At 34.9% G+C, this 18,886-nt stretch overlaps 1 protein-coding gene across 16 annotated transcripts in view; it reads left to right on the plus strand.

The window, feature by feature from the left end:
* chl1a (cell adhesion molecule L1-like a) overlaps positions 1-18,886 on the plus strand; it is an 88,580-nt gene that overhangs the window by 16,485 nt on the left and 53,209 nt on the right. For 5 of the 16 annotated variants that reach the window (XM_048178093.1, XM_048178091.1, XM_048178096.1 and 2 more), the window contains exon 1: positions 7,586-7,743. The exons of 1 other annotated variant lie outside the window; for it this stretch is intronic. The gene's annotated coding sequence lies outside the window, so the exon portion shown is untranslated. Of the gene's footprint in view, positions 1-7,583; positions 7,744-12,128; positions 12,211-18,886 lie in introns of those variants that run through there. 10 more of the 16 variants (XR_007182949.1, XM_048178100.1, XM_048178099.1 and 7 more) reach the window with 6 other exon arrangements.

Below are 18,886 nucleotides of genomic sequence, written 5' to 3' on the forward strand. Positions count from 1 at the left end.
ATAACGATGTGATTGCTACCAAATGAATTAAAGACCCATTAGCCTGCACCTTCTAGAGTTTTATGCCAGAACTTGGTAATTATTAGAACGATTGGTCGTTATCATAATTTGGTGCCGACCCTTTCCATGCAAACAACTTTTACTAGAAGGCTGATATATACTGAGTCTTCATCTCATGGGAGTATCATTTTATCACTTTAATAGATGGGTTAAATTACACTACTGACTTTTATGGCTCTATTTCAAGTGATCATTTTAACTTTACACCTTCATCAGCTTCTCCTTCTCTATTCATCTTGCTTTATTTTCTTTCTTTTCTCTCCCTCTCTCTGTGTTCACTTTCGGTCTGACCTGACACACTGCAGTCCTTCTAGACCTGCAGTTAATGGGGTCTTTCAGCAAACCTCACAGACTAGAACAAACACACTCATTCATGCGTTTCCAAAATGCTAATGTGGCTGGTTCCCGACACATTTTCAAGGAGTTCCCATGTCATGGCACGGTGTAATTCCTCACATAGAGAGCCATTAGTGCAGGCAGCCTACAAGCTAACAGTGGCCAACAAGACCCTGACATACACTGGCCCTAGTGGCCCCTGGTAAACAGGTGCCTAAATGCTTTTGGCACAGACGAGAAAATGCAGCTCTATTTCTTATGTGCTTGAAGGTTATATTGGTGCAGGGTTTTTTGTTTGTTTGTTTGTTTTAGTAGTTGCTGTGTTATAGTAGAGAAGTCACTACTCTAGTAATTATTCAGCATTTAACTGCCAAAATGACAACCAGTGGTGGCTCGTCAGCGAAGGCAAGGGAGACACAAAATTCACTTATTCATTTCATGTCTCAGAATGTGATTTCTTGTTTGTAATTTCACCATTGTAGCACCATAACATATTACTTAAGTCCAAACCACCACTGCTCCTCCTCTGAACATGCCAAATCTGCTATTCGGAAATCTTCTAAGGCGAGTCTGAGGGGACAGAGAAGGGGAATTTTAAAATCCACTGATGGCAACACATAATTTTCCTTCTCTTTCACATTATTCGGAGAAACTGCAAGAAATTACATTACAAGGGCAGTAGCCAATGATATGCTTTTTTTCCTGTCATTATATTTATTTTACTTTTTTCCAAGATTTTTCTGGAAGTTACTGTATATTGAGTCTGTATGACATCTCTAATTGGTTAGCAACTCTTATATATAACAATTCTGAACCACAATTAAACCGCAAATATGCATTGCCTTATCAGGACTTTTAGAGACAATGCAGCATCACTTATATTAATGCAGTTATTTATTCACTTGTAAGTGTTTACAGAATTTCATATAATTACACTTTTGCATAAAAAAACAAAATACAATGTTATGTGTTCATAAAAAGTTAATAAGTTCTATTCTTCAATAAGGCCAAGGAAAAGATTGCACGCATTAATGATTTTAATATTGAATTTTTAATCAAGTTGAATTCTAAATGTTTAAATACAGCAATTCATAAAAGAAGCATTCCTTTTATTAGAGCAGAAATTATTACTATAATTTAAAATACACACAAAAAATGGAATTTTCTTTTAAACAATTTTTACTCAGAATTTCTTAGTAAATTTCACAAATAATCTGAAAGAAACTGGAAGTAACACATTGAAGTGAATAGGAAATTTTCAAGTAGAGAAACTTAAATTTTGGCAAGACCTTTATTGCTGTTATTATGGGGTGGGGTGGTTAGAGCATAATGCATACCATATTCAAATATTTTATGTACTGAATTAATCATTCTCTTCAGTGTTGGAGATGTATCAGGTTTTAACTCTTGCTTCTTGAGTGAATTTGATTGACAGGCAGTGGTTTCCTGTTTATTTGCTGCACGGATCTGTCACAACATGTTGTGAAGATTATAAGTGAAAAAAAAAATTGTTTGGGTAAATCAAAATGAAATGCTCAGCAAGTTGGGGCAGAACACTCATCCAGATTTTTACAGCTGATGATCTTGGTTTTATCTCGGAATAAGTGTGAAAAATACCATCAAATTCCTAGTATATCTGAGTCACAACAGCACATGAGCACCTAAAATTTGGCAACAATGGAAGAGCTTCTCTGGAAATCAATCCTTGAGGAGCACATTTACCTACACTTCTTTACCTGTATGAGATATGAACCAAACATTCACTGAGAAATCTGATTCTGACCTCCTCATCCAGATAAAACTTTTTTTTTTATATTCTTGTTTTGTCTATGCACACAGTTCAGACCCTTTTAATGAAAAAGGAGAACTAAGAGTTTCTTTTATTGAGTCAGGTTTCATAACCTCTAGCCAAATCTGATATTTCTGCTTTTACGGTTCACATTCTTGTTTCTAAATGCATGTCTGTCATCAGTGTGAACACAACACACACATGCATTGACAAAAAAATAACATCACATGCACACAAACAATGACAAAATGTAAGACAGTCCATCAAATAGCATGCTATGCTTGAATAAAATTTGATAACTCATTTGTGATATGTTATTTGTACTTAAACTAAATATTTTTACTTACCCTGTACAATTATTAATGATATCTATGATGATAAATATACACAATTCCAGTCTGGTGGTGTTGCATTGCCCCAAATCTGATAGAAATTATATTTGAAAATAGGCCAAATCAGATTGTAAAAGATACATTATCTTTGGACTACTTCCACCTTGTAGTGAACATATCCTCAGGGACATGACAGTGCTTGTCTACAATATTTTCATATTCATTTCATAAATCAGGTTCATTGTTTTTCTTTTACTATTATTTTTTTTTTAAAATAGTCCTTCCAGATTTTTGGAAAACATTTCATAAACTAGCTTCATTTAGTTTATGTAAAACAAGACTATCCTTTGCTCCACTTCAGGGTTATCTCAATTTTAGAGGGGCTTTTCCCCTCTACTAAGCCAGAGATTTTGCATTTTAATATTGACTTGCATAAAATAGTATGGAAATGACAGTAGCAGAAAATTGCATAAGAGAGTTTTCTCTTTTCTGGCTGTGTATTACTGGAATGATTAAAGCAGACGAGGTGCAGTGCAGGAGTGCTGACGGCCCAGGATGTTTCTGAATGGTAGTGAGATGAATGGGAGGTTCCGTCACTTTCTTCCTGTCTGTCCCAGATACTTCCAAACTTTCACAGCGTTGCTGTGAGGCACAGATTAAGCCTTCTCTCTCTTTCTCACCCCATCATCTCTCTCTCCATCCTGCCATCCTAAATAACTGCATACTGATAGAAACGTTTGATGCGGTTCACGGAATTTTGAACTTAGCATGAAAAGTGATGTGTTGACTAAACTGTATGTGAACGGAAAGATGTGCTGCAGCAGAACTAATAAAGAAAAATAATACAGGCGGGCAGTTTTAATTGTGCTTTTGGATCTGTAATGTAGCACAGTGGGATTCCAAAGGTTTTGATTCAGGATCCGACGTTTTCTGTTCTGTTAACTCTCAGCAGCCAATATTCAACACAAAAAACACTATGGTCGTCACAACCCTTGTTTTTTATTCAAGTTAACCCGCATGGATTATTTATTCTTTTATCTGGAATTGTTTTGTTCAAGGTCTAGAAGGAAGAAAACATGTCACTCTCCATGATGGCATCTGCATTTTGTTTTTCCATGCATATGTTTAAGGCACGTTCAGCTGTGGTGCTCATGTGAGTGTCGCAGGTTCTAGGCTGTTGTGTACTATTCCATCTTTCTTCCAAACAATCTCTTCTACATTACAATTTATAAGAAGCTAGAATCAAAAATTGAATTTACCTTGGCATAGTTGAATAACAAGAGTTCAGTACATGGAAAAGACATACATTGAGTTTCAAACTCCATTGTTTCCTCCTTCTTATGTAAATCTCATTTGTTTAAAAGACCTCCGAAAGAACAGGCGAATCTCAACATAACACCGACTGTTACGTAACATTCGGGGTGTACGCCCCCAATATTTGCATATGCCAGCCCATGTTCAAGGCATTAGACAAGGGCAGCCAGTATTAACGTCTGGATCTGTGCACAGCTGAATCATCAGACTAGGTAAGCAAGCAAGAACAATAGCGAAAAATGGCAGATGGAGCGATAATAACTGACATGATCCATGATAACATATTTTTAGTGATATTTGTAAACTGTCTTTCTAAATGTTTCATTAGCATGTTGCTAATGTACTGTTAAATGTGGTTAAAGTTACCATTGTTTCTTATTGTATTCGTGGAGACAAGAGCCGTCGCTATTTTCATTTTTAAACACTTGCAGTCTGTATAATTCATAAACACAACTTCATTCTTTATAAATCTCTCCAACAGTGTGTAATGTTAGCTTTAGCCACAGAGCACTATCAAACTCATTCAGAATCAAATGTAAACATCCAAATAAATACTATACTCACATGATCCAACGCATGCATGCAGTATGCTTGATGAACATCTTGTAAAGATCCATTTGAGGGTTATATTAGCTGTGTGAACTTTGTAAATGCACTGTATTATAGTCGAGAGCTCGGGGGGCAGGGAGCGCGCGATTTAAAGGGGCTGCGCACTGAATCGGTGCATAGTTAATGATGCCCCAAAATAGGCAGTTAAAAAAATTAATAAAAAAAAAATGTATGGGGTATTTTGAGCTGAAACTTCACAGGCACATTCAGGGGACGCCTTAGACTTATATTACATCTTGTAAAAACTGGTTCTTGGGCACCTTTAAGCATGAATTCCACAATTTTTTTTAAACTTTTTATTTTTTATTATTATTTTTTAAAGCATTTTCCAGGGGAGTAATAAAAAAATAATATATTTTAATGTAGGCCTATTAAATAAATAAATAATTGAATATTTTCTCAATCATGTCAACTCTCAATAATTTTAGCATGTTCTTGCATATGGCAATGTTAATGTATTTGGTCTTGGCGGACTAGATCTGCTACACTGCTGCCTCTGCTGCTGCTGTTGATTATTGCTGTTGCTGCAGAGAAATGATGTTTTATTGTCAAAGTTCGGGAGGAGCAACGTTCAAATAATCCGTCTAATCACCACATCTTTTCAGCCAGCTGTCAACAATCAGTAATCAATACATCTACCCAATCAGCATGAGTGAAGGCCTATATATAAACACAGTCGACCCATATTCCTCAACAGTTTTTCAGCATCCCTCCACCACCCCGTCTTCTCACACTCGCCTGGTTACTTTCCTAATTAGAAATACGGGGGAAGTGCTCTGGGTTCATACTATTACGCATACTATTTGCTATCTGATTATTTGTAAGTGTGAACTCGTGAAAGTAAGGACTTGCTACTACTAATAGATACTAGGGGTTGCACCAACTAATCGACTAATCGACTTTAATAAACTGCCGTGATGTTTTAAGCATGACATCGGGCCCTATTTTAACAATTATGTGCGTGGTCTAAAGCGCACAGCGCAGGTGCACTTAGAGCGTGTCCGAATCCATATAATTTAACAAAAGGAAAAGTTGTCGACGCACTTGGCACATGGTCTAAAAGGTTTGTTCCTAGTCTCTTAATGAGTAATGGGTGTGTTTTGGGTGTATTGTGCAAGAAACCAATCAGAGTCTCATCTCCCAATCCCTTTAAAAGCCAGTAGCGCTCGCTCCATGGCAGATTCGCTATTTACATGGTGTAATTTGCAAGCAAAAAAACTGAACGCTTCTCTAGCGAGGAAACGGATCTGCTCGTGAGCGAGGAGACTATTCTACGGGACAAGCTGGATTCCACCAAAGCATTTTATTTTTATGCACACAATAATAATAGTTTACATTGTAATCCTTTTATTTTTAATATTTGGCAGGTTTGTGTGCTGCTGCGCTTCCATAAGCAGAATGGAATTGGCATATTGGCACATATTACTAGTGCGCACTTTAAATAATAAAACAAATATTGCGCCTATCTATACTACTAAACAAATATTGTTGATCATTGGCGCAGTCTATTTCAGTTGCTTCAAAATAGTAACATGCCAACAATGTGCCTGAACACACCTCGTTTTCAGACCATGCAAGGTCTCGAGATGCGAGACAACTGAACTTGAGCTCCGCGTTTTCAGAATGCCATGTCATGTGCAATACGCTGCAAAAGAAGCAAGACATGAGCGCAACGGTCATACATGCCTGTCTAGCGCGTTTACATAGAAAAACTATGGAAAAGTAGCGCATTGGAATGGAAAAGTGCATTCTGTGTGAACGGTCCCTTATTTGTTTATTAATGACGACTAATCGACATCGACTCGACTTTAATCACATAAATGTCGACTTTAAAAAATCTGAAGTTGTTCAACCCCTAATAGATACAGACACGCTTATGTGAGCATGTAAAGGCCTATTCACACCAAGAACGATAACTATAAAGATAATGATGAAGATATAGTTCTAAATATAAAAGAATAGCACTGTCCACACCACAGCTATAATGATAATGATATAGAGAAATGATATCATTGTGATCACTTTCAGAATGTTTTATTTTTCCAGCTGTTGAACGATAAAACACTGACAGACATTCAGAATTTATTCTTATTTAGGGCTCGCGCATTTAAAATGGCAGACATCATTGCGGAGAAGTTATTCGCCACCACTGTTTGACAAGTCAAACCACTTATTCAAGGATACTTTAAAGAAAATGGATACAAACAATCGGCCATACCTTCGGAATAAATGGTGAGAAGTATTAATGATGAGATCATTATGCCAGGCTAGCAAACTGTGTAACATAAAATTACCTCAGTGCTTGTTTCGACAGCATTGTCTTGCTTCCTTTGAAGTTGCAGTAAAAAGACTCAGCGTTGTTTTTATATTTCGCTATATTGACGTTGTCACCTAAACTCACTGTTAGATTAGATCAATTACACTAGCTATTCACTCGAAACATGAAGACATCTGAAGACATCTGCTGGTTAAAGCCGTGTAAATGCAACAAGTACAGCAAAAACATGTTGTACACACTTTGAAACCACAGCGCGTGAGCTTAGAATAAACAGACCGTTATCGTTCGTTGGTGTGAACGCAAATATACTTTTATAGTTATTGTTCTTGGTGTGAACGGGCCTTAAGATATGCTGCTACTGCATAAATAGGCATACATAAATCCCGTAGCAGATCTAGGCAGGTGGTGCTGGGGAGGTGGAGGGTTTCAGAGGAACTGAACTAGGTTTTTTTTGGGGGGGGGGGCTGTGTTCTCTTCGTATTATTATATTTAGATGGACAGTGTGCCTAACATCTGGGAAATATTGTATTTTTTTAGCCAATTGATGGGATAATAGGACACACCTCATGAAATTGGGATGTTTGGCCTCCCAACCCGACAGTAAACCATTATAATTATTATTGTAATTCCATTATAAGACAGAGAAAGCCATTAATGTTTTTGGATAAAGTTGCACTGGTCATGTCAGACTTAATGAAAATGAATGAAATGGACTTTTGTATTCTAAATGCTTCTCTATTATGTAACCCACTATAGCGCTTTGTGATTCCGTGGTATTCTTTCTAGAAACAGGATAGGTAGCCACACGCTTTACATTGACTTGCTATGCCTCTGTGTTTGTTTAGCCCTCAAGTCACCTCCCTACTTCTGGTATTACTGGTTCTAGCTTTCCTGTGAGTTGTCAGAGGTCTGGATTAATGTACATGAGTGTTTGTGTTCCAGTGAGTGAGTTCAAGCTTGTTTGATCTCAGTGTTTTGGTGCAGGTGAGAGGGACAGTAGCGTGAGAGGAGGAGAGTGTCTGAAGGTAAGAGTGTCTTTTTTAATGCAGTTCCTAGAATTGTTATTTTATTGTATAAATATATTTTTTGCTTACTATACAGAAAGTATGTATTTTAGGTTTTTTTTTTTTTTTTTTTTTTTGTGAAACTGTGCTATGACACTTATGGTATGTCAACTTTGGAATTTTGGAAATAAACAAGCACATGCCGATTATACAGATGCATAGATGCCTGAAAGAATGTAAAAGGTTAACCAAAAAATGTTCGGAATCTAACATATAGAAATCATTTGCATGTTGAAACATGCAAATGATTTCTATATGTTAGATTCTGAACATTTTGCATATACATACATGCACACACAAACATATTTGTGTGTGCATTTCAACACCTCTGTGCTTCAGGAGAAATGCTGTAAAAGTTTGGAGCTGCACGTACGCAGGATTCGTGACTGATTTGCTTTGACAGTTGATGAACAATATCTGCAAGGTCTGCTAATTAGTTTTTGATTTGTTTGCATTTGTTTGTACACAGAAGTATTTGTATATGTAAGCTTATACACTTTACAAATGTAGTTTACAAAATGTGTGTGTCTGCAAACAAATTATGTAAACTAAAATTAGCTAAGAAAAGGCAAGTTAGCATAATTATTTAATTTACTGTTAACCATCTGTTCTCAAGGTGATTTTAGTGGATGTTTGAAATCAGTTTACACAGTTCTTTACAATATTAACTATGACATTGATAATGAATCCATTAATTACTCAAAATCAGAAAGTTTTGTCTTCATCTTAAAAAGTAGGTCTATTTTTCGCATTTAAATCCTATAACAAATTTTGTAAATTGTTTTGATTGAAAAGTGTGGTTGTCTTTATTTAAAATAAAAAGCACTTAGTTTGGTATTTTGTTATATAACTATAATGTAATGACACTACCATTCAAAAGTTTGTGGTCAGTATGGTTTTTTACTAAATAAATTAATACTTTTATTCAGCATGAATGCATTAAATTGATCAAAAGTGACAGTAAAACATTTATATTGTTACAAAAGATTTCTATTGACTTTCTATTCATCAAAGATTGTTGAAAAAATGTATTGTTTCCACATAAATATTAAGCAACACAACTGTTTCTTGAGCATCAAATCAGCATATTATTAAAATAAAATTATTATTAAAAATTATTCAAATTAAAAATGATTTCTAAAGGATCGTGTGACAGTGGAGAATGGAATAATGATGCTGAAAATTCCGCTTTACCATCACAGGAATAAAGTGAATTTTAAATATATTCAAATAATATGGAAAACAGTTATTTTAAATTGTAAAAAAAAAAAATTGTAACAATTTTTAATGTATTTTTGATCAGATTAATTCCGCTTTGGTGAATATAAGAACATTAAAATAATCTTACTGACCCCAAACTTTTGTGGCTTACATGTCCATATATATTAGTGAGAGACAGACCGAAAGGAAAAGGGAGAGAGAGTGGGAATACTCGCATGGGTTGTAACTTGTCTAAAATGCCTCAAACTTTTCACAAGCAAAACCAGCCAACATGACGAATCTCCCATAAATGGTTTCATGTGTGACAGGTGTATGTCTTGCGTACAGGTTTTCAGTGGGTCGACATACCTGCTTCTATAATTACAGGTACTTGTATGTTGTGGCTTCCACTGTGAATGAATGTTTCTGTGTCAGTGCTAATTAGTTGTCTTTCCAGGCTGCTTGGATTGTCTTTGCTTCCTCTCTGGCATTTTTAAAGCTTTGTTAGTCTAGTCTAAATGTTTTGATGATGTCGTAAAAGATCCAGATCACAGGAAAAGAGTTATGTTTTGTTTGTGAATCATGAGGAATTAAAGAGCATGTTTGCTGTAGACAAAGGTCAAAAGACAGCTGTCACGGCAGGATGTGCTTTGTTTGCAGGGACTGGCATGCTATGAACATGTTGAAGTTGTCAAGTCTTTGGAATTCAGAGATAGTATGCTGGCATGATATTACTGGCCACTTAATGAGAGACTTGTCTTAATTTTATTTGAACATCTGCTCATCATTAAAAGATGTCATGTAGGAGACAATCTATCTAATGCTATTTTGCTGTAAATAAAACAAAAATTACTGGAGTACATTTGACAAGAAAATTCTATTTTAGTTTTTCTATTTCAAAATCTATAGCTTAATTTAATGTTTCTTGTTATTTATTTGTAATTGTGAATTTTACTGGAAATTTCTGAATGAAAATTGTTTCTACACCAATTTTTTATCCATCCATCCATCCATCCATCCATCCATCCATCCATAATTTCTTTAACCATCATCCATCCATCCATCCATCCATCCATAATTTCTTTAACCATTTATCCATCCATCCATCCATCCATCATTTCTTTATCAATCAATCAATCAATCAATCAATCAATCAATCAATCAATCAATCAATCAATCAATCCATCATCCATCCATCCATCTATCCATCATTTCCTTATCCATTCATCCATCCATTTATCCATCCATCCATCCATCCATCATTTCTTCATCCATCCATCCATCCATCCATCATCCATCCATCCATCCATCTATCATTTCTTCATCCATCCATCCATCCATCATTTCTTCATCCATCCATCCATCCATCCATCCATCTATCCATCATTTCCTTATCCATTCATCCATCCATTTATCCATCCATCCATCATTTCTTCATCCATCCATCCATCCATCCATCCATCCATCATTTCTTCATCCATCCATCCATCCATCCATCCATCCATCCATCCATCCATCCATCCATCCATCATTTCTTTAACCATCATCCATCCATCCATCATTTCTTATGTTTTTCCAAACAGTATGTCAGTGTTTATTATTGGTGTGGATTTTTAAGTGACTCTTTCTGCAGGTTACTTCAAAACACCATTAAGTGGCAACAAGACTCTTTATGAGTGAGTCATTTGAATCATTTACCCAACCATTTTGTTAAATAAGAACACTGAATCACTCAGGAACGAAACACTACTGCTGTATGTTGCAGTGGTTTCACTGTTTCTTCATTTGGAACAATTTGGTGCAAAAACAAAATAACTGGCAATACTGTATCTATATTGTAAAGCTTACAGAAAGTTACTCAAAATCAGCTTTTTGTTTATTGAACTGTTGTATAAAATCAATATCTCACAATTGTTTCCTCCTTGTTACTACAATAACTTTTGCTATGCTGTAAAAAGAGTTGTTGGTTTAACTTATAAAATTAAGTTACCTGGTTGCCTGAAAATTAAAAAAAAAAAAAAAAAAAAAAAATGCATTAATGCGTTAAACAGAAACTCAAAATATTATGTTATCTGAACTATATTAATTATCTAAGTTGATTTGACAAAAGAAAAAATGTTATGATATAAATCATGAAAATACTTTTTTACAGTAGCTGTAAGGTGCACTTATCCGTGTAATGTTTACATTGCAGTGTACACCCTATATGCAAAGTGTAGAATGTCATATAAAGTTTGTCCATTGTGTACACTTTGCTTGCTTCGTGTGTACAGTTCACAGTCGAGGGTCATGTGTTGTTGCATTATATATGTTCAGCTGTACTGATGCATACTGTAAGTGAGTGTGTCCTTCACCTTGTTTGCACTTTCTACATGCCATATGGTGGTACAAAAGCATTAAGTACAATAGGTTTACATTAAGTCAAACAGACCACAAAATGACACAAAGCACTAAAAAAAATTATTATACTCCACTCATTAGTCATCAAATGGAACATAAACATAAAATAGCCTTATATGATTGTGACTTTCAACACATGCTTTTTTTATCAAGAAACAATTGTTTCGTCTCAGCACGACACAATCAACATGCATCTGCCGACCCTATAAGACAGCATTAGGAATTAAGACAATAGTCTTCATTATACTAAGAGGATTTTTACTGTTGACACTCTACACGCTATCACTAATCAAAGCAGTTTCCTACTTGCCTGCTTATCAAACCACTCTTTCCTGTTTACTAATGATTATAGAATAATAAAACGATTCCAAGGTTCGTTTTCAATCAAATAGCTCAGTGTCAAAGTCTCTTCAGGCTACTGTGTTTTCATGTCATCTCCAGGCGTGGAGTTGTGTAGGCAGGAATTCCAGCACTTCCCGGACCATTCTTTAATGGTTTGTGAATAGCTCGGCAGATCAAGCTTTATTTGAATCTTTGTCAAAGGTTTAGCAAGCCTCGTATCCCGGCGAGAGGCTTTGCCGACATATGTCTCTTCACTGAATCCCCTTTAGTGCTTTACTGGAGTGCCGGGGTATGTTTTTGGACTCTCTCGCTCTCTCTCTCTGTTCTGTGTGTGTGTGTGTGTGTGTGTGTGTGTGTGTGTGTGTGTGTGTGTAGGAATTAGAGGAGCATGCTGAGAGTTTGGATGCTCAGTCTGAACGCAGTTTAATACTATCACTTCTGCCTCTTGGAATTACTGTCTTGACTGCATGTGTTTGAGTGTGACTTGTAAGTAAGTACAGGGTTTCCTTGTTCTGTTTAGTTGGCTATTTGTTTAATGGATTAAAGTGTGCAGTTGTGTGGTGACAGTGAAGCAAATGAGAAAGGTGTAACCGTGAGCCTCAGCAGTTCTCTCTGATGTTAGTCAAGGATATCGTTCTCTATATCCAGCCTCCGGGATTAATGGATGATGTATCCAGTCATGTGTTTCAGTGAGTTTATCTTACTCAGGCTCATTGTTTGATGAACTTGCTGCACATATTTTTAATTTGTTCATGCGAAATAGATCTGCAAATAATTACAGTATGATTTGCAGTGGATGTATTTGGTGCTGTTGCAGATGATAGATTTAAATGTGACATTTCTGGCAGAATTATAGCTTGCAGTGGTTTTATGGATTTATGCTTGTGAATGGGGTCAGAAGTTTACTCCATGTTGTCTTAAGAAGCATCAGGCACTTGTTAGGGTCTGCAGAGGTCATCGGACTACATCTCTTTAAGCAACGAGATTTGCAGGTCAAAGGTTTGCTATTGACTAGATACAACATTGGAATTCAACAGGGCTAAAAATGTTGATTTTTTATTCCCTTGTCCTTACATATATTGAGAATGTTAAAATAGATTTCTTTCTATTGAAGACTGATGCGTCATGACTTGTGTAAAACAAGACCTAATAAAATAAGAAATGTATGCAAATGCTAATACTTTTATATATATGGGTCAGTGTCATGACGGGTAATTTTTTTGTCCAAAGGCCAAAGCAAAATCTTATTAAAATTATGCGTAGAAGTCGTTGATTTTAAAGTTTCAAAAGGTCATTCCACATAATTTTTTGGTTCATTTGGGAACATTTTAATTAAAAAAAAAAACGTCCAAAGGCCAATACAGCCATTTCATTTGTGATTAAAATATCTTAAAATGCAATATAATGTACTTCAATGATTTCACTCTATGAAATACTTCTTCTCTGCTGTATTTTTTTATTCTGGCATGATCTTCCCTTTTTATAATTGTTGCCAATGTGAGGTATCACCTCCTCACCCCTTATCGGCAACAACATATTTCTGTGCAAAATCGCTTCTCTACACCTTCATACACACACACATATTTTTTAAATTATGCGTTTTAAATAAGTAGAAGTCGTTACTTTCAGAACAGGACGTCCCACCTTTAAATTATGAGACTCCAAACCTTACTGGTACTTTCTGACCTTTCTAATTGGTTGTTATCATTTAAAGAAAAATGTACTAAAAATGAATTTCATTGAGGGACGCTGTGCTGTGTTAATTTCATTAATCATTCAGAGTAACCAATATAAAGGGACCATTTTAGATCAAGTCATGCAGTCAATATCATGTGACAGGATGTGACATCATTCAGACACCTGCAAAGGACCACATGGTCTTGAAGCAAAGTAACTAACTCTCTCTTAACTATTTGTAAAATTCATGTTTTCTCTTGCTCATATGCATGTCCCGAAACATCAGGTCATTCGGTGCAACCGCTATAAAACATGGAAAATGTTGTAATATTTTAAAAACTTGTACTAAATATAAAATGTTTGATTGTCAAAGCTTTTGTTAGCTAGCTAGATATCAGCCTGTTAGCATTGATTGAAAATATCGTCATTCGGTATAACCAAAAGTGTCATTCGGTAAAACCAAATTTGGTTTTACTAAATGACTTTTTGGTGACAAATTTTGTCCATTTTGTAAAAACAATGACAAAAGCAATGTTAATTGATTATAAAAAACCACATAATCTCATTGTTAAGAGCAGAATTTATTAAAATGGCCCCATTCAAAGTTTGTGAACCATTGGTATTTCAGAAATATCCTCCAGGTCCTGCAGATTCTTTGGTTTTCAAGGATTTTTTGCATATTTGAACCCTTTCCAGCAGTGACTATGTGATTTTGAGATCCGTCTTTTCACACTGAGGACAACTGAGGGACTCAAACACAACTATTAAAAAAGGTTCAAACATTCCCTAGTGAAAAAAAAGTATACTAAGTATACTTGCAGCAAGACTAATTATTAGTATATTTCAAGTGTGTTAATGATTAGTTCATTTAAAGTGTGCTATTTTGAAACAACTAATTTTGTACTAAGTATATTTAAGTTGAAATTAAGTAGTATTAAAATACAACTTTAAGTATATTTAGTATACTTATGTGTACTAAATTGGAACAACTTCAAGTATACTTAGTACACTTTAAGTATATGTCTGTGTAGGGACTAATTACATGCTTGATTTGTGATATTAAAGTGTACTTAATTTGTGTTATAAGTATACTTCATTTGTGTTAAAAGTATAATTTTTTTGTTATAATATACTTTGCATTATAAGTATACTTTATTTGTGTTATAAGTATACTTTTATTTGTGTTATAAGTATACTTTATTTCTGTTATGAGTACACTTTATTTGTGATTTAAGTACATTACAAAGCACAAGCAATATACACTGAATATATTATTTTACAGGTAATAGTATATACTGTATGCTCAGTACCTTTGGCTTATTCCAAATATTAAACATTACACACTTTGCAGTCAATAACAATACACTTTGTTATTACTTCTACTTTGTATAATATAGTCAACATTTGAAGCGGATCAAAACCTTTAATCAAAGTTGTCCTAACTTTTTTGATCCACTTCAAATGTTGACTACTGTGCTTTGAATTACATAATCTCACACAATACAGTTGTGCTACTATTTAAATACAGTTTAACACATTTTCCCAAAGTTGAATGCATTTGTTTTCAAGGCCATTAAAATAAATAAAATGTAACAACGTCACTAATGAAGAGACATATTTCATTGACAAATCGAATAGTTTTTATTTAAACTTAGATTCAGCAAAACTTACCATGTTTTTCATTAAAGAAAAAAAAATATTGGACCATGGTGACCCTCTATACACAAATACAAATTACACATTATATTCCATTTTCTGATGAGCTTCTCATTGTGTCTGATGGCACAATGATGACCGCAGAGACTCGTGAAGAACAGCATCTGTTGACAGAATATACCAAAGATATAAGACAGCATGTTCAACACTTTATTCACGTTTACAATAGTCTGTCTAAATCCTACATTGAACCAATGCTATTTCTGAACAGTAAATGAGGATTAGCAGCAGGGAACTGTATCAGTATGGCATGTCGATATTGTTTTCGGTACATAGTCAAGCATAAAACACTTTATGAATTAATATCGTACAGAATACGGGCCGATTTGACCAATCATATGAATGTTTTGGTGCTGCATACAAACATGTGCCATAAACCACCACACACAAACTCAAAAAGGAGATATCAAGCTGAAATATCGCTCTCCGTTTGTTAAAGAAAATAAAATAAAGTTTGTTAACTGGTAGACTACAACTCACCTCCCAATAGCAGCACTTTTCTCCGGTTCTTTCAGGATCGCGTAGGCCATTAGATTAGCCGGTTGTCGTCGCCATCACGGTCAGGCTGCGATGTCACTTGATTGAACTGGTCAGAATCCCCAAGATTGAGCGATATATTGCGCTTTCAGTGTTTTATTAAATAAATTATACATTGCGACAATATACTTCACCTGAGTGACTGAGCGAGGGGATTCAGACGACGACCGTGACGTCAGCAGCTCTGATTGGCTCTGAAGGCAGTGAGCAACAAAATCTGATTGGTCACAGACCAAGTTGAAGAGACATTTGAATTCCGATAAGTTTAACCACTCGACATATTTTTTCGCATTACTTGTGCTGCTGGTGTGTTGTTTAATATAGATTTGTGTGTACGATTGTAAAATGATTCTGCCAGTGTAAACTTAAACATTTACACATATTTGGAAATTGTATAGGCTACACTGCATATACTAAATGGGCTTGTAATGCATTAGTCATACTGAAATAAATAGCACAAGTAATATAATGAATTCCAAGGATGAAGAAGTAAACTTAAAAAATATACTCAAATTTAACATTAGATACACTACAACTTCAGGATATTAAATAATGTATTTTTTAAATATACTTTCAGTGCATTGTTACAATGATCATTTTCAGCACACTGTTAAAATATACCTCAAATATATTTTTATAAAGTGCAAATAAATACACTTTTAAAAAATAAACTGAACTTACACTTCAAGTATATTTTTCTAAAATATATTTTTAGAAAATATACTAAAGTACAATTATTTTAAAGTGTGTTAAAAGTTGCATTGTGAAAATATGATACTAATATACTTTTTATATATTTAATGATAGTACATTTTTTGTTAGTATATTTGCAGTGTACTATAGAAAAGGGGAATATATGTAAAATACAATAAAGTATACTTTTTTTTCACTAGGGTTCACTGATGCTCCAGAAGGAAACACGATGCATTAAGATCCGAGGGGTGAAATTTTTTGAATTTGAATATCAAGGTAAATTGTACTTAATTTTTCTTTTGGGAAACATGCAACGTATCTTCTGTTGCTTCCGAAGGGCAGTACTAAATTGAAAAGCAATGATATTTCAAAAAAATAAGAAAAATCTTCATCCTGTTCAAAAGTTTTCACCCCCTGACTCTTAATGCATCGTGTTTCCTTCTGGAGCATCAGTGAATGTTTGAACCTTTTTTAATAGTTGTGTTTGAGTCCCTCAATTGTCCTCAGTGTGAAAAGATGGATCTGAAAATCATACAGTCAATGGAAAGGGTTCAAATATGCAAAAATGCTTGAAAACTGATGAATCTGCAGGAGCTGGAGGATTTTTCTGAAGAACAGAGCTCAGTTTAACTGCTCAGGACAAACAAGAGACTCATGAACAACCATCACAAAACATAAAAACAGTCATGGATCATCCAGGTAACCACACACAGTATTAAGAACCCATATTATTAATATAAACATCTTTTATGCAAAATATCTTACTCAGGACAGTACTAAACAAAAAAATAACATGCATTTTGTATGAATCTCTCTTATTTTGTTAAAAATATTCACATTTTCACAGGATTATATATCTATATTATATATAATTACATTAAAGTACATACTGTCACAGACACAAACTCCATGATTCCCTCCTCTGGCCATCAGAGGGCTCCCTCACCCAAATAATGACTCTTATGCTTACACACTACATTTCCCATCAGCCCCGTACCTGGCACTGATTATGTTTCTCAGCTGCAGCTCATTTCCTGGCCTATATAAACTCTGTCTCTTCACCAATCCTCTTTGTGAGGTCTTGTATTACTCCGGTTTGCATTTCTGAGTGTTTATTCCTGTTTTGCCTGCCTGTTGTGACCCAGTTCGTTCCCTGTTTATGATTCTCTGCTGCCTGCCTTTTGGACTATTTGCTTTGTTTCTGATCTGTGATTGTTCTCCACCTGCCCCAATCTACAGCCTGTTTATCAACCATGACTGTATCTGCTCTCCGTTACTGCGTTTGCTGGTGTCTGAACATTGCCTGTTTGACCACGATTCTAATAAAAGCCTGCTTATGGATCCCACTAATACACTGTCATTCAGTACTACTATTTGGGATCAGTACGTTTTTTTTTTTATTTTATTTTTTTTATACTTTTATTCAGCAAGGATGCATTAAATTTATTAAAAGTGACAGTAAAGACATTTATAATGTTATAGAATATTTCTATTTCAAATAAATGCTGTTCTTTTGAACATTTGTTCATCAAAGAAAAAAGAAAAAGTATAAAAAATTAAGCAGCACAACTGTTTTTAAAAAGTATTTTAAATTGTAATAATATTTCACAATATTACAATATTGCTTGATGAGCATAAGAATGAATCAAAATGATTTCATGACTTAAAAAATATTCAAAAGAATCTTCCCAAACTTTTGAATGTGCTCTTATTCAAAATAACTAAACCAGGAAATGATGCACCATTTGTCATTTCCTTAAAGGGTTAGTTCACCCAAAAATGAAAATTCTGTCATTTAATTACTCACCCTCATGTCGTTCCACACCCGTAAGTCCTTCGTTCATCTTCAGAACACAAATTAAGATATTTTTGATGAAATCCAATGGCTCAGTGAGGCCTTCATAGGCCAGCAATGACATTTCCTCTCTCAAGCTCCATTAATGTACTAAAAACATATTTAAATCAGTTTATGTGAGTTCAGTGGTTCAATATTAATATTATAAAGCGATGAGAATATTTTTGGTGCGCCAAAAAACCCCAAAATAACGACTTATTTAGTGATGGCCGATTTTAAAACACTGCTTCAGGAAGCTTCGGAGCATAAATGAATCAGTGTATCGAATCATGATTCAGATCGCGTGTCAAACTGCCAACAGCTGAAATCACGTGACTTTAGCGCTCCGAACAGCAGATTCGACACACTGATTCATTTATGCTCCGAAGCTTCCTGAAGCAGTGTTTTGAAATCGTACATCACTATATAAGTCGTTATTTTGTTTTTTTGGCGCTCCAAAAATATTCTCGTCGCTTTATAATATTAATATTGAACCACTGTACTCACATGAACTGATTTAAATATGTTTTTAGTACATTAATGGATCTTGAGAGAGGAAATGTCATTGCTCCCTATGAAGGCCTCACGGAGCCATCGGATTTCAACTAAAATATCTTAATTTGCGTTCTGATGATGAACGGAGGTCTTACGGGTGTGGAACGGCATGAGGGTGAGTAATAAATGACAGAATTTTCATTTTTGGGT

The sequence above is a fragment of the Megalobrama amblycephala genome, linkage group LG24 (assembly GCF_018812025.1).
Source record: "Megalobrama amblycephala isolate DHTTF-2021 linkage group LG24, ASM1881202v1, whole genome shotgun sequence".
Taxonomy (NCBI): Eukaryota; Metazoa; Chordata; class Actinopteri; order Cypriniformes; family Xenocyprididae; genus Megalobrama; species Megalobrama amblycephala.